General features: G+C 32.8%; 1 protein-coding gene and 1 long non-coding RNA gene across 4 annotated transcripts in view; both read right to left on the bottom strand.

The window, feature by feature from the left end:
• LOC113501540 (RNA pseudouridylate synthase domain-containing protein 2-like) overlaps window positions 1–12159 on the bottom strand; it is a 388829-nt gene that overhangs the window by 104619 nt on the left and 272051 nt on the right. The window lies entirely within an intron of this gene.
• On the bottom strand, window positions 2656–5728 carry LOC113501541. Its single transcript, XR_003401294.1, has 3 exons — window positions 5526–5728; window positions 4863–4864; window positions 2656–2668 (listed from the first exon to the last, which is right to left on the bottom strand). It is a non-coding gene; the product is annotated as an uncharacterized LOC113501541 (long non-coding RNA).

The following is a 12159-nucleotide window of genomic DNA, read 5'->3' as shown; positions in this document are numbered from 1 at the left end:
TAATGGGTCCGATTAACTAAAAAAAAACTAAATAAATAAAATAAAATAAAAAATAAATAAAATAAAATTTAAATTACATCTATCCACTCGGTAAATTCATATAGGTAAAGATGCCATTAGTAGTAATGGGCAAGAAGAATCAAAAGAAAAACAAACAGTTAAAACAAATCCAGATTTCAATAACAATACTAATAAAAACCACTTTGATGCTGCTAAATATGCTGCCAACGATAAATCAGCTGACCATAAACCAAAAACTGATAGCAACCTTGGTGAATTGAATGTAATGGTGGGTCAACATGATTTAAACTTGGGCAAGGCAAACTACAAGATACATTATAGAATTTCGATACAAAACCAAACAGACGAGCGAAGGCCAAAATTTTCTTTCCAGAGAATTCGGCAACTTAAGAATTAATTAATTCCTCAACAATTATTGTTTAAATGACTAGATATATTTTTGGAAATTGACAGGAAAAAGAGAAGAAACAAGATCGCATTAATAAATAGAGTTAAGATATGGGACAAGGTAGGCAAAATGTAAGTACAAGTATCAGAAAATTCTAAGTTGCTGACAGAATTCTGTACCAAGACTTTGACAGAAACAACAAAGGAAAGTCCACCGTGTAGTCCCACCATAAGTGATGCAAATTCATACTCGAGTGCCCATGAACTGACATGACAATGAATACCTTTATACGGTAGTGATTGCTTCACGGATGCAAAGGTAGGGCTCATTACTGAACCCAGCGGGCCTAATACTGACTATTAAAGTAAACAACTGCAGCTGTGGGAGAAAGACGGCGCTCTGCGGTTTGTAGTGCGATGTCCTGCTTCCACGACTTTATTAATATTACGTTGAGACGTGGTGGCAGAGTTCATTACTGACCCTTGAATGTCATTACCACGGTAAGAAATGATTGTTTTTGTTGTATAATGGTAAGTAAATGAAGAAAGATTGCTTGATAGATTTTTCGTTCAAAAATGATGGTAAAGATTTGTTTTTAAAATCAGGGCGCGAATGAATTTTGAAGCTTTGGCCAAAGACGTATATTATACAGGATACTCCCAAAATAAAAGAAATAATGGGTATGTCGTACCCGAAGCTTCGTAATTAGTCAATAGTCGCTAATACCGAAGGATCAATGGATTATCGAAGCTGTGCATTGGATTATGTGCAAAAAATCTTGCATAGCAGTAATAAACATAGTAACAGCTCAAATATCAACCACTTTTCCTATCGCAGATCCTCTGGTATAGATTTCTTATGAATTAAGCAAGTGCACTAGGTACTTTTTCTTTTAAGTTCTGTTTTTCTACTGTTTGGTGTGCACATGACCTATTAAAATAAAATAAAAACGTCCTTTTCATATTCTTAATTTTAACTCTCTAAATTCTTATACATGTTAGCATCGTTAGTAAGCAACCTTTAATAAAAAGTCGTTTAACCTTTAAAAGGCCAGTCTAATCCCAAACAATTTCACAAAGTATATACGAGTTACAATGTCAACGTTAATTGGTCATGAATGACCGACTCACGCGCATGTTATGGGGTTACGGCTAGTTCTTGAGTCTTGTATATTGAATACAATTGCCTAACAACCGCAAGTGGCTTGTAATAGTCGTAATGATGACGCAAGTTGTTGTGATACACGTTTTGTGACTAAAATAAACATTTGTTTTGTTGTAGCGTTAGGATAGATGCTGTTATCTCTCTAAAAAAGTAGAGTCTGGGGAAATTAAATTGTTTATTTTCGGATGGTTCATCTATTGAATCTTAAAAAATAGTGAAGAGACAAAATCTGACCACGAACTCCAAATATTTAGTGCACTATTCATGCATTTTTTGGAACAAACAAACCATGGATTATTTTATCATGCTGTGAAGCGACGATTAACAAGTAGGTATACTTTTAACGTTATATTTTAAATGTTTATTGAGCATGGCCTCCGGTAACCGATACCAAATTTTCGATAAAATTACTGAAAGTGATACGTCCAAAATTTCTCACAATTTAAATTGCAACAAATTTTTAATCCATACCTATCAATTTCGAACAATTTTGTTTTCAACGAGAGTTGAATCATATTTATGATTACATGGGATCAGATTTTGTTTAAAACATTGAATACCCTCAGGTTATCAATTGCGGCCGTTTGAGGGAAATACTATGGGAAAGGTTTTTAAACCACCTACGGAACACTACACACTTCCATAATTCTTCAGAACTCAATAAATTCTCTATGAATATGAAATCTTATGTCATATATAGCCGAAACTAGTTAATATCTACGATAATATTTTTCAAGATCAATTCACAAGTTTTCAAATTCCTTTGCACCAATTAAAAGAATATTCCAGAACAAAAAAGTTCAGAGTAAATCATCATTGCAAACTATAATTGCGTTCCACCTTCCAATTAAAACAATGTGTTAATCAACTCTTAAAATGCAATAAATTCAAAACGACACTAAGAAGTAAATCTTTTCATATTAAATCGTCTGAAATAACTAAAATAATTAAGTTAAAAACGCATTGCCGTGCTATGGCTACTGTAATTAAACCTTTAATAGCTTAGTAAAATTAATTACGAGCTCCCGTAATCGGTATAGGGCTGTCACGGACTTAATCGCGACATATCGGAAAGTCTTTTAATTAATTAATTTACTTTATCTGCGGATATCCTCTGTCGACATTTTTTTTTATTTAGGGCGCTCATACTGGTTTTTCTTGACAATTCGCGTAAAGGTGTTTACACACAAGATATAATTAGACAAGAATTTTACTTGAACTTTTAGGTTGTGCTATCTGAACAACATAGATGGAAATCTATCTGAATAATAATAGGATCTAATATAAAACTTTAAACTGTCCATAAAAAATATAATTTGCTAACTTAAACTACAAATAAAGCATAGCTTGGTAAGCAGAGTAACTTCGCCACAAAAAATAATTAAAAATTAAAGCGCTTGTGTACGAGAGCCTTTATACAGTTATCTAACACATGTCAAATTGATCAGTGATTTGTGTTAAACTTCTTTATTTATATACTTAATGATGTATAGGACTATAAATCAACGTTTACTGAGCTCTTACGACAATAGTATTACCGATGTGGAAAAGGGACGCCGCTACGTGCAGTGTATCGTTATCTCGCTCTAACAATACTGCTTTGAGAGTTCATGTTACACGCATTGGTGTAGTTTATTTATATTAGTCGGATTATACAAACTGCAACGGAAAAGGTAACGATTTCCTGTAGAAATTTGGGAAATATTTATGAAAAAAATACTTATATTAATGAGCCATATTAGTATTGTGAGGTTTCTAAATACTTTTGAAGGCTAATATCTCAATTATTTGACGACTTCCGTGGTCGAGTGTCATACGCACCGGTTTCAAGGTGTCGCTAGCTCTGAGGTCCCGGGTTCGATCCCCGGTCCGGCCAATGTAAGAATTAACATTTCTACATTGTCTCGGGTCTGGGTGTTTGTGGTACCTTCGTTGTATCTGAATTCCATAACACAAGTGCTTTAGCAATTTACTTTGGGTTCAGAACAAAGTATGTGATGTTGTCCGCATTTAATTATAAAACGTATTTTCATATTAACTTGTAAAAGGAGTCTACAAAAAAAAAACTATTTTTGTGTAGACTTGACACATGTCTCTAGCACACAAATCAGTATCAAATTAACGTCCAAATGTGATAGTTTTATACATAAGTCTGTATGTGTTCGCAAAATCGATATTCGTGTGACAACCCTACCCATCAGAAGCGAATCGTTTAAGCACTTCATGTATTTGCAACAAGTAACAAGGAACGTTAAATTAAGCCTTAAGAACAGTTAACTGGGATAAATCAATTTGGAACCGGTTCACGAACGTTATACAAGCGCGAATGGGTTATTTTAAACGGCAGTTTAATAGTTATTGTGGATGGTTTTGTACTTTACTTAGATCGAAGGAATATTAGAGTTGTGCTTAAGAAAATGTTTAAAAACAGGAGATCAATTTAATATTTTTAGTGTCGAAATACAGTATTTTAATTACTATTGCTATTTAATAAAACTAAAGTTAGCAAATGTATTTAGCTTTTTTATATTCTTTCAGCTGCAAAGGACTGCAAATTGCTGGATTCGAAAAAATAAAATAGTATCTTAAAAGTAAAAAAAAGGTGAAGGATGAATCAGGGTGTTGTCTTATGTAGATTAGACTTTCGAAAAGAGCTGATTAGTATCCTATTGGATGAAAAGGCCTGTGAATTGGAATTAGATTCAGAAATTTTAATAAGAATGACATTATTTTATTACTGGTCTCAAAAAGAATATGTTCACGAATTTAATTTGAATTTTGTAAGAATAAAAACTTCTTAGTTTTTTTAATTAGCCAACATTTTAAACTTTACTTATTTACACTGCAGTCTACAATTCAACACGTCGCAACCCTTGTTTATAAATACTAGTTGAAAGGTTCTAAACATTCTAGAAATATAATAGTTTTAATAGTGTTAAGATTGTTATCGGGCTAAGAGTAAGCAAGCACAGAAGTGTAACTTGATGCAACATCTATTCTTGGACAACTAATGACTGACTATTTATAAGTTATTCACCTTTTTGTGCGACTAGGGTTTATTTCTGTTGTGTTTCCTTATATAGTTTATCAATAGTATTGTTATTTTTAATCAGAGTGGATTTTTTCGATCGCATTTGTCTTTGATTTTGCTGTTATCAGAAATCATTTTTAAAGGAATTGAAAATTGTTAGTTTATGGATAAATTTGTTATTACACTAATATTATAGATGCGAGAGTATAATGAGTGTGAGTGTGTGAGTTTATATTTGTTATCTGTTCACGCCCAAACAGCTGGACCGATTTCGATTCAGTTTGTTGACGCTGGCACCTTTAATAATAGGTACATTTAATTTTATCCTTTTATCCGACTTCGTTTTGTGACGTTAGATAAAGCTTTTCGTGCCTAATAACTTGTTTCATCATTGCTTTTCCGCAAGGGCCCAACTATAACCAGAAAATTACACACAAAAACGTAAAAATTGCTTTTGACTTTTTAAGTCAAAGCCTCGATTTCAAAAACAATTGAATCGGTCGATTCAATGCAAGAGGCATCAATTACAAAAAAAAGAACAAAATACTTCACACGACTATTTTGAAATTGTAAGTGAGACGAACAAAACCAGTTGAACAATTATTATTTTCTGTGAATAGTACAGTCAACAGCAAATACTCTAACATTAATCTCGTCTTTATGCCTCAGACATTAAGGACCATTTTCGCGATTCGTTTTTGTTTGAGGTTTACTGTATTTTTATATCAGTCCTTATAGAGAAAGTAGAAATAGCTGCCATCAATTCCAAGGGCTTTACGGCTTTTAAAAATACTCCGTGGTTTTGAGTATTCTGGTTGACGGCATGATCTTTTAGGATTGAGACTGATAAATACAACTTGATTGTAGTTATCTTTGTATATCTTTGTCTATATGTTCGTGTTATGCTTTTGCTTAGGTTACGTACCGATATTGGTTATTGCTGGTAAAATGTAGTCTATATGCAAATATGACAGCAAACTTCTTACGAAATTTTATTAAAATTAGTTCAGGCGTTCGGGCATAGAGACGTAACAGACAGTATTAGTGTGACGAAGAAAAGCAAATACTGATCCTTAAGGTCCTTTAAAAATATTTTCAAAAAGTTCAAAAAACTATTGAATATACACTTTTTACATTATTATTATACCAAAAAAAACTACCATTAAAAATATAATTAAATTTACAACCAACAAGTTAAGTCACCCCACTTACCAGACTTATTAAAAAGTGAACCATCCAGAAAATAATGTACATAAAATATTAAACGTACAATATTAGCATAAAACTCCTTCAAACGATGAGAAGAGTCCAACGATTGCAATACATTACTGGTTATTACACATCACTTTTGATCCAAGAGCTGAGCAGCCCAGCAATGTACAACAACTTATACGATATTCTCGCATCGTCTAAATGAGGTTCAACCGAGGAAACAGCTGCGGGTCTGCATAAACACATCCAGTCTTGAAGTGGACTTACCTGAAAGACAAGAAAAAACCATTGATAGATGAGACTTGTAGTGACCGTACATGGTGAGGCGATAAAGGACGGGTTAAGGACCGTTTACACTGACGGGTTAAACGCTGCGTTTTTTAAGCGCTGGAATTTTGTTTAAACTTTCCAGGCATTCAATTTAAGGTAAACTTTTGAGGTAAAACAACACTATGATTATAAATGGAAGACATGTTTTTATCAAGGTGTTTTTTTTTTGTAAAATTAAATAAGGAAAACACTTAAAAATACGTGCCTATAATACATAATTCATAACTGCGCATGACGACGTAGACTATTTTGAGATCCATGACATATTAAGAAACACGCGTATGTAGAGTGCAAAAATGAAAAAAAAAGCAGTTTACAAAACCACAGCGGTTTTGATACGAATATGCACACCCCCTTACAAAACTACTAGACAGCGCACAGAAAATTATTGGCTATCATACGATTTATTTATACTCGAACGAAAGCTCACCATTTTTTGTGCAGCCGGTGTTGTTTTAAATTCGTTTTAGACTCAGTCGCAAAGCCGAAGAATTAATTAATAAGACTTTACGAGTATTTGTTTGCCGTTTTTGGTATTGATATAAACCGATACATGTGTATGGTTAGCAAAAAAAGTTAACTTAAAAAAATGTTTTTTTTTAAACTAGCATAATATTGGTCTACAATATTTTTTTGTAGTTTTGGGTTAATTTTATTGGCTATTTGATTTTGCAATCGAAAAAATAACTGATTGATATTATGAATTCAATGAGCTCTTTTAAAGTACCTACAAGATAAAATAAAATGAAAATGATGCCACAGGTACACAGACACGTCGAACTTATAAAACCCCCTCTTTTTTCATCGGCGGTTAATGAATTGATATTGTATGAGTGAGACAACAATACACAGTGTATTGCGCCATCTTGCTTCTACAATAACAATAGTCGTATACTGCTAGAAATTTTCAGAGATCATTGTTTCTGACTCTACCTTATATTTAAGGAGGTATGTGGTACTAAAAATATGTCGATCCATTGAAGATTGGCAAACATTAAATACGACAATTTTATTGTTTGCAACTATTTATCCGAGAAGTCAGAAAATGCCTTACAATATTTATTGCATGAAGCTATTTTAAAATTTGTTTTTACTCAATCTTACCTTTTTACAAATTATATAGCATCTGGCAAGTTATTTATAGGATGACTAAATAGCCAATATTTGACACTATAATATCTAGTTATTATGTTTAAGAAGTTAGAAAACGAAAAAAAAAACAAAAATTTTGTAACAAAATCACCCATCAATTTTATGACCTTACCATTAGTTGCTTAACTCTTTATTTTATCAATGTTATTACAGACAGGCCCGAGCTTTAGTAATGACGATAATTTTGTCCTATTTAGTACGGTACCCTAAAACCTGAATCTGATGAGTCACATCAGAAGTGAGTAAGTATCACATACACATAAAATGTTTAAAACCAGTTACAAAATACGAAACAAACAATAATATTTAGATGCAAAAGACCAACTCTACAACTTCATTCAACTTGCAACTCATCATACAACTCTCACTCAATATAATATAATTACTTAATTTCCATAAACTCTTACTTTCAAAGTTCACTTTCGTTCACTCTTACATTCACTCTCGTTCAGTCTTGCATTCTGAAAGATAAACCTTGAAACAGGATTGCGAAGATCATATGAAACTAGTCAGTTATTTTTCTAATTAGATAACTCTGTTTAATGTAGTTAAGTGCAGATAAAGTTAGTAAGGAAAGAACGTGTTTGTATTATCGTCTTTATCGACTGCAGGGAGTAAGGAATTTTTCATAAATATTGACCTCTAAAGTATGTTTGACTCAAACTCGGGTCTTCCCTTTGGCATATGATTTTTATTAGTTTTTTTGAACATGTGGAAAAATAAAAGTTAATAAAGTAGATAATAAATACTAATTTCTTGGTAATAGTTTATTTTTTACTGCGAGAAGATTAAAAATATTTGAGTCAAACTTAACCTTGGTTTGACTCAAAAGGTTTAATCGTTTACCTATAGAAGATTTGTGAAACATTCACGTGCATGAAACTCCATTAATAAGTAGATCATGATCACAGATTTCACGTGTTACGCGTACGAAAATCAAATAAACTTTATGATAACAATAATATAAAAATGATACCTAATAAAATATGACTCCACTGAATGATAAACATCTAACAAAAGCAAGCAAAAACATAACACGATCGTAACATAGTTAACATACCAAACTAATAACTACAATTATTATTGCCTACAGAAAAAAACGCATATATTTTTTTCTAAGTAGTAAGCATTATCCTTACAACTTGATTAATGAAGAACCAGCAATTAAATGAAGATGCGAAGTCGTGATGATCGCTGCTTGCGTGAGGTCTATGACGTCACTAGCCAGTAATTCAAAGTTCTTCACTTATATTTAGATTTCTCGGTAGTTTTAAGCAGTATTTATTCTGCTTAGGTAATCTTATTTAATATGTATGGTAAGTATACAATGAGTATTAATTATCTATGAATTCTTTGTTCATGGTTAGTGATGTGTCAATTTGACAGGTGTCATTGTTGACATACGTCATATATACATACGTCCTACTGCTAAGATACAACTGATTGATAACAGCTAGGATTTTTCAAAGGAGGTAAGGAAGCAATTCGTTTCCAAAGACGAAACTCAATGTTCAAGACCTTTATGAGTTTAAATTGCGATATTCCCTGGAATTGGAAATTAATTGTGTACCAGAGTTATATACGGTTAGGTAAACTAACGTCCTTAGTGTATTCCAATTTCAAAAAAAAACCTAAGTATGCATTTTTATACATTCATATTTAGTATTCATGTGCGTCACACAGTTAATGATCACTTGCTAAAAACATTTACAGACAATGTTGTGACGTGTGTGTATCTAAAAAAGAAATCAGAGGAATACAGGATGTTCAAAACCTCCAACCATAAGTGGTACATCAAACTTATGACAAGACTGACAAATCCCGAAATCTAGTCTCATAAGACTGACATATCCTAAAATTTCGTCTCATTAAAGTAATTAAAGGTTTTAAACCACACAGTCATCTTAATTAGTGTCAACACAAAAACCCAACGCGTCCAGTTCAACTTGAATTTTCTTTACCAATACGTGTTTATCGTAGTGTAGTATAATTTTTTCTCGCTTCATTGCAGTTTCGCACAGACAGGTTTGTCAAGGCCTTAGTTAATGTGTACAGATAAGACAGTCATCTGTATTTGTGAGAATGTATTTGCTGATGATTGTGAAAATTTTCTTATAATGAGGTTTTACTCAGAAAGATAATCCTTGTGACGCGCGAGTTTCTAAAATATTGAAGTCGCATGCACAATACACCTAGACTCAGAACAAGCATTTGTAAATCACAAAAATGCTCGTCCTTCGCCGGGATCAAAGCTGATACACTTCGCGCACTCTAGGTTTGGTGGCGACCAATATCACTCGGCAGTGCAGTTAACATCGTTACATAGTTAGCAAATTTGTAATATTTATTTACGAAATTGTTCAATATCGTATTAATTTATACTGTCAGAGGCAACCTTTAGTTTCTTGAAATTACTGAATTAAGTAAATGAACGTCTAAGAATACATCAAATTTTAATCAAAATTTGCACAAGGTACATTAAACACACAGCTTATCAAAAAATATTAAGGAAATAACCGGTCAAGTTCGAGTCGGACTCATGTCACTTTAGGTTCCGTAGAAATCGAATAAAGACAAACAAATCGGTTTGGTAAATTTTATTTGTTTCCTAACAAATTAATGACCTTTAGAAGCCTTGCTTACCTTCGATCTTAATTCAAAGTAATTTCGTTTTAGCAGCAACAGAAATACATCATGATCTATGATAATTTCAACCGTCAACCTATCACAGTTAATTAGATAAAGCCTGGTGAAAGACGGACGGACACCCGGGCAGACAAACTGATATGGGTTGGTTGTTGGAGTTCCTCTTTAACCCTTCGCCTACGGAACCCAAGAAACGATTAAAAATAACTGGCTATCAGTTAATCAGTCCGTACTAGTCGAAATAATCGAAGCAAATGAATTATGAACGGCATTCATTAACAAAATTGTTTAATTCCTCATTTCGATACGGTGGACACATTTTAATCACTTTTAGCGCTTATAATTAAAACGATATTATTAACAAAAGGCTTATCAACGCATACTTGATAAGTTATTTCTTTAAAAAATGCTGAAATTTTTAAAACGTCCTTATATAAAAAGTTACGTTAATTTTCATTTTTTATTAAAATAAATAAAGACATTTATAATAAGATGACATTCCGTTCTTCATTCATATTGAAGAAAAAAAAAGCTCATCACAAGAACACTTGATTTTATCTCGCACAACGCTGTAAGGTAAACAAAACATGTTTTCTCGTCGCCATTTTAACCGTCCTATATTTGCCCCCAATTTCAATACATTATGAGCTAAATTTGAATATGTCAGGTGTGTGATATGACCCCGGATGGTGATTACTTTGTCATGGCTAATGCTATCCGGGTGAAACGGATTCATCTCGTGTTTTACGAGCGACCGGCGAATGTTTTTGCATGTACTGAGACCGCCATCTTTGGAAGTAAGACTTTGGCAGTTGTGGAAAAGAGACAACGCGCTATAAGTCGTAGAGCAGTATCTCTTTCCCACATATGTAGTAACATAACTTCAAGGTATGGAAGTAGGAATTCTAGGCTTTGTTTTTATAGATCTTATTGTTTGTTTCACGGGATGAGTGTTTTGAAGATGTAATTGGGTTTCGTTCCTTAATAAAGTTTCATTTTATTGGCCATGTGTTTTAGAAGATATTGCTCTCGGGGTAGACAAAGTCAAAACAGAAAATATTGGAGGGAGTAATTTCATCTGTGTAATAAAAGTCTAAGACCTGAATCTCAATACTGCATCTATATTTTTTTCTCTCTATAAGCGGGAGACAAAAAAAGTGTGGAGAGAAAAAGAAGAAAAGAAAAAAAAAGAAAGAAATATTTTTTATCCCGCTCTTCCTATTCCCTACTTCTGATTAATATTGTTGGAGGTTCCAAGACAATCGTTTCTCTGGGACACACCGAACTTAAGTGCTGGGTGGTTTTCGTTGCTTATAAACATACCTACATATTTCTACACCGTGATTTTTTAGTCGTCTTACAAAAGCAGCCCAGTTCATGTATCCAATGACTAGAACACGTTTATGATAAAAAAAATAGGTATTTATTAGATTTGAAAAAAAAATTAATGCAACTTTTTTCAATATTATGATGCGATTCGTAGTTTTTTACAAACACAGCTCTGTTGCGAGCGCGGTCCGAGCCTTGTTACAATGTTGATGATAAAAAAAAATCGCGCCTCGGGGTATTTTACGTCGGATACATGAACTGGGCTGCTTTTGTAAGACGACTAAAAAATCACGGTGTATACTGCTAAAAAATAACTGAAATCGTTTACCCTGCTAAATAAACTAAACATTTTTTGACAAGAAACAGCTGAATTAAAATAGCTTTACTACTTACTTTTCTATTTGAAACACTTGACTATTGACCGAGGATAATAGATTCACGATGCCTCGTTAATAGTGCAATATATTCAACAGATGTTCGGTGGCGCAAAACATGATGGTGTGTCGTAATCCTATCGCTTGGTGCGAGGTAGAAGCGGCGAGCGAGTGAATGAGTGAAAAGAAATGAACGAATGAAGTGATGTTACTGTAAAAATTCGTTAGTAAAGTTGCGTGGAATTATAATTTAAAATTTTATTGAGTTTTAGTTTTAAATGTCGGAATTTCACCATCGATTTTTTTTTTCAAGAAAAATATCCTCTGAAATATTTCACGATTTTTTATTGGAATGAACTAGTAATAAATTAGTACAGAAAAAAAAAGAATTATGGTCGTTTTTTTATTTTGGTTAAAAAAATATCTTAGACAAATTATTTCTTTTCGAAGTCAATCAAGAAGATGTAAAGGTCACCCACATTTTCTTTTTGAAGGCAATTCAAAGTAAATGT

This window comes from Trichoplusia ni, chromosome 15, assembly GCF_003590095.1.
Source record: "Trichoplusia ni isolate ovarian cell line Hi5 chromosome 15, tn1, whole genome shotgun sequence".
In the NCBI taxonomy this organism is placed as follows: Eukaryota; Metazoa; Arthropoda; class Insecta; order Lepidoptera; family Noctuidae; genus Trichoplusia; species Trichoplusia ni.
The sequence above is the reverse complement of the archived record's forward strand: the minus strand, read 5'-3'. Positions and strand labels throughout refer to the sequence as shown.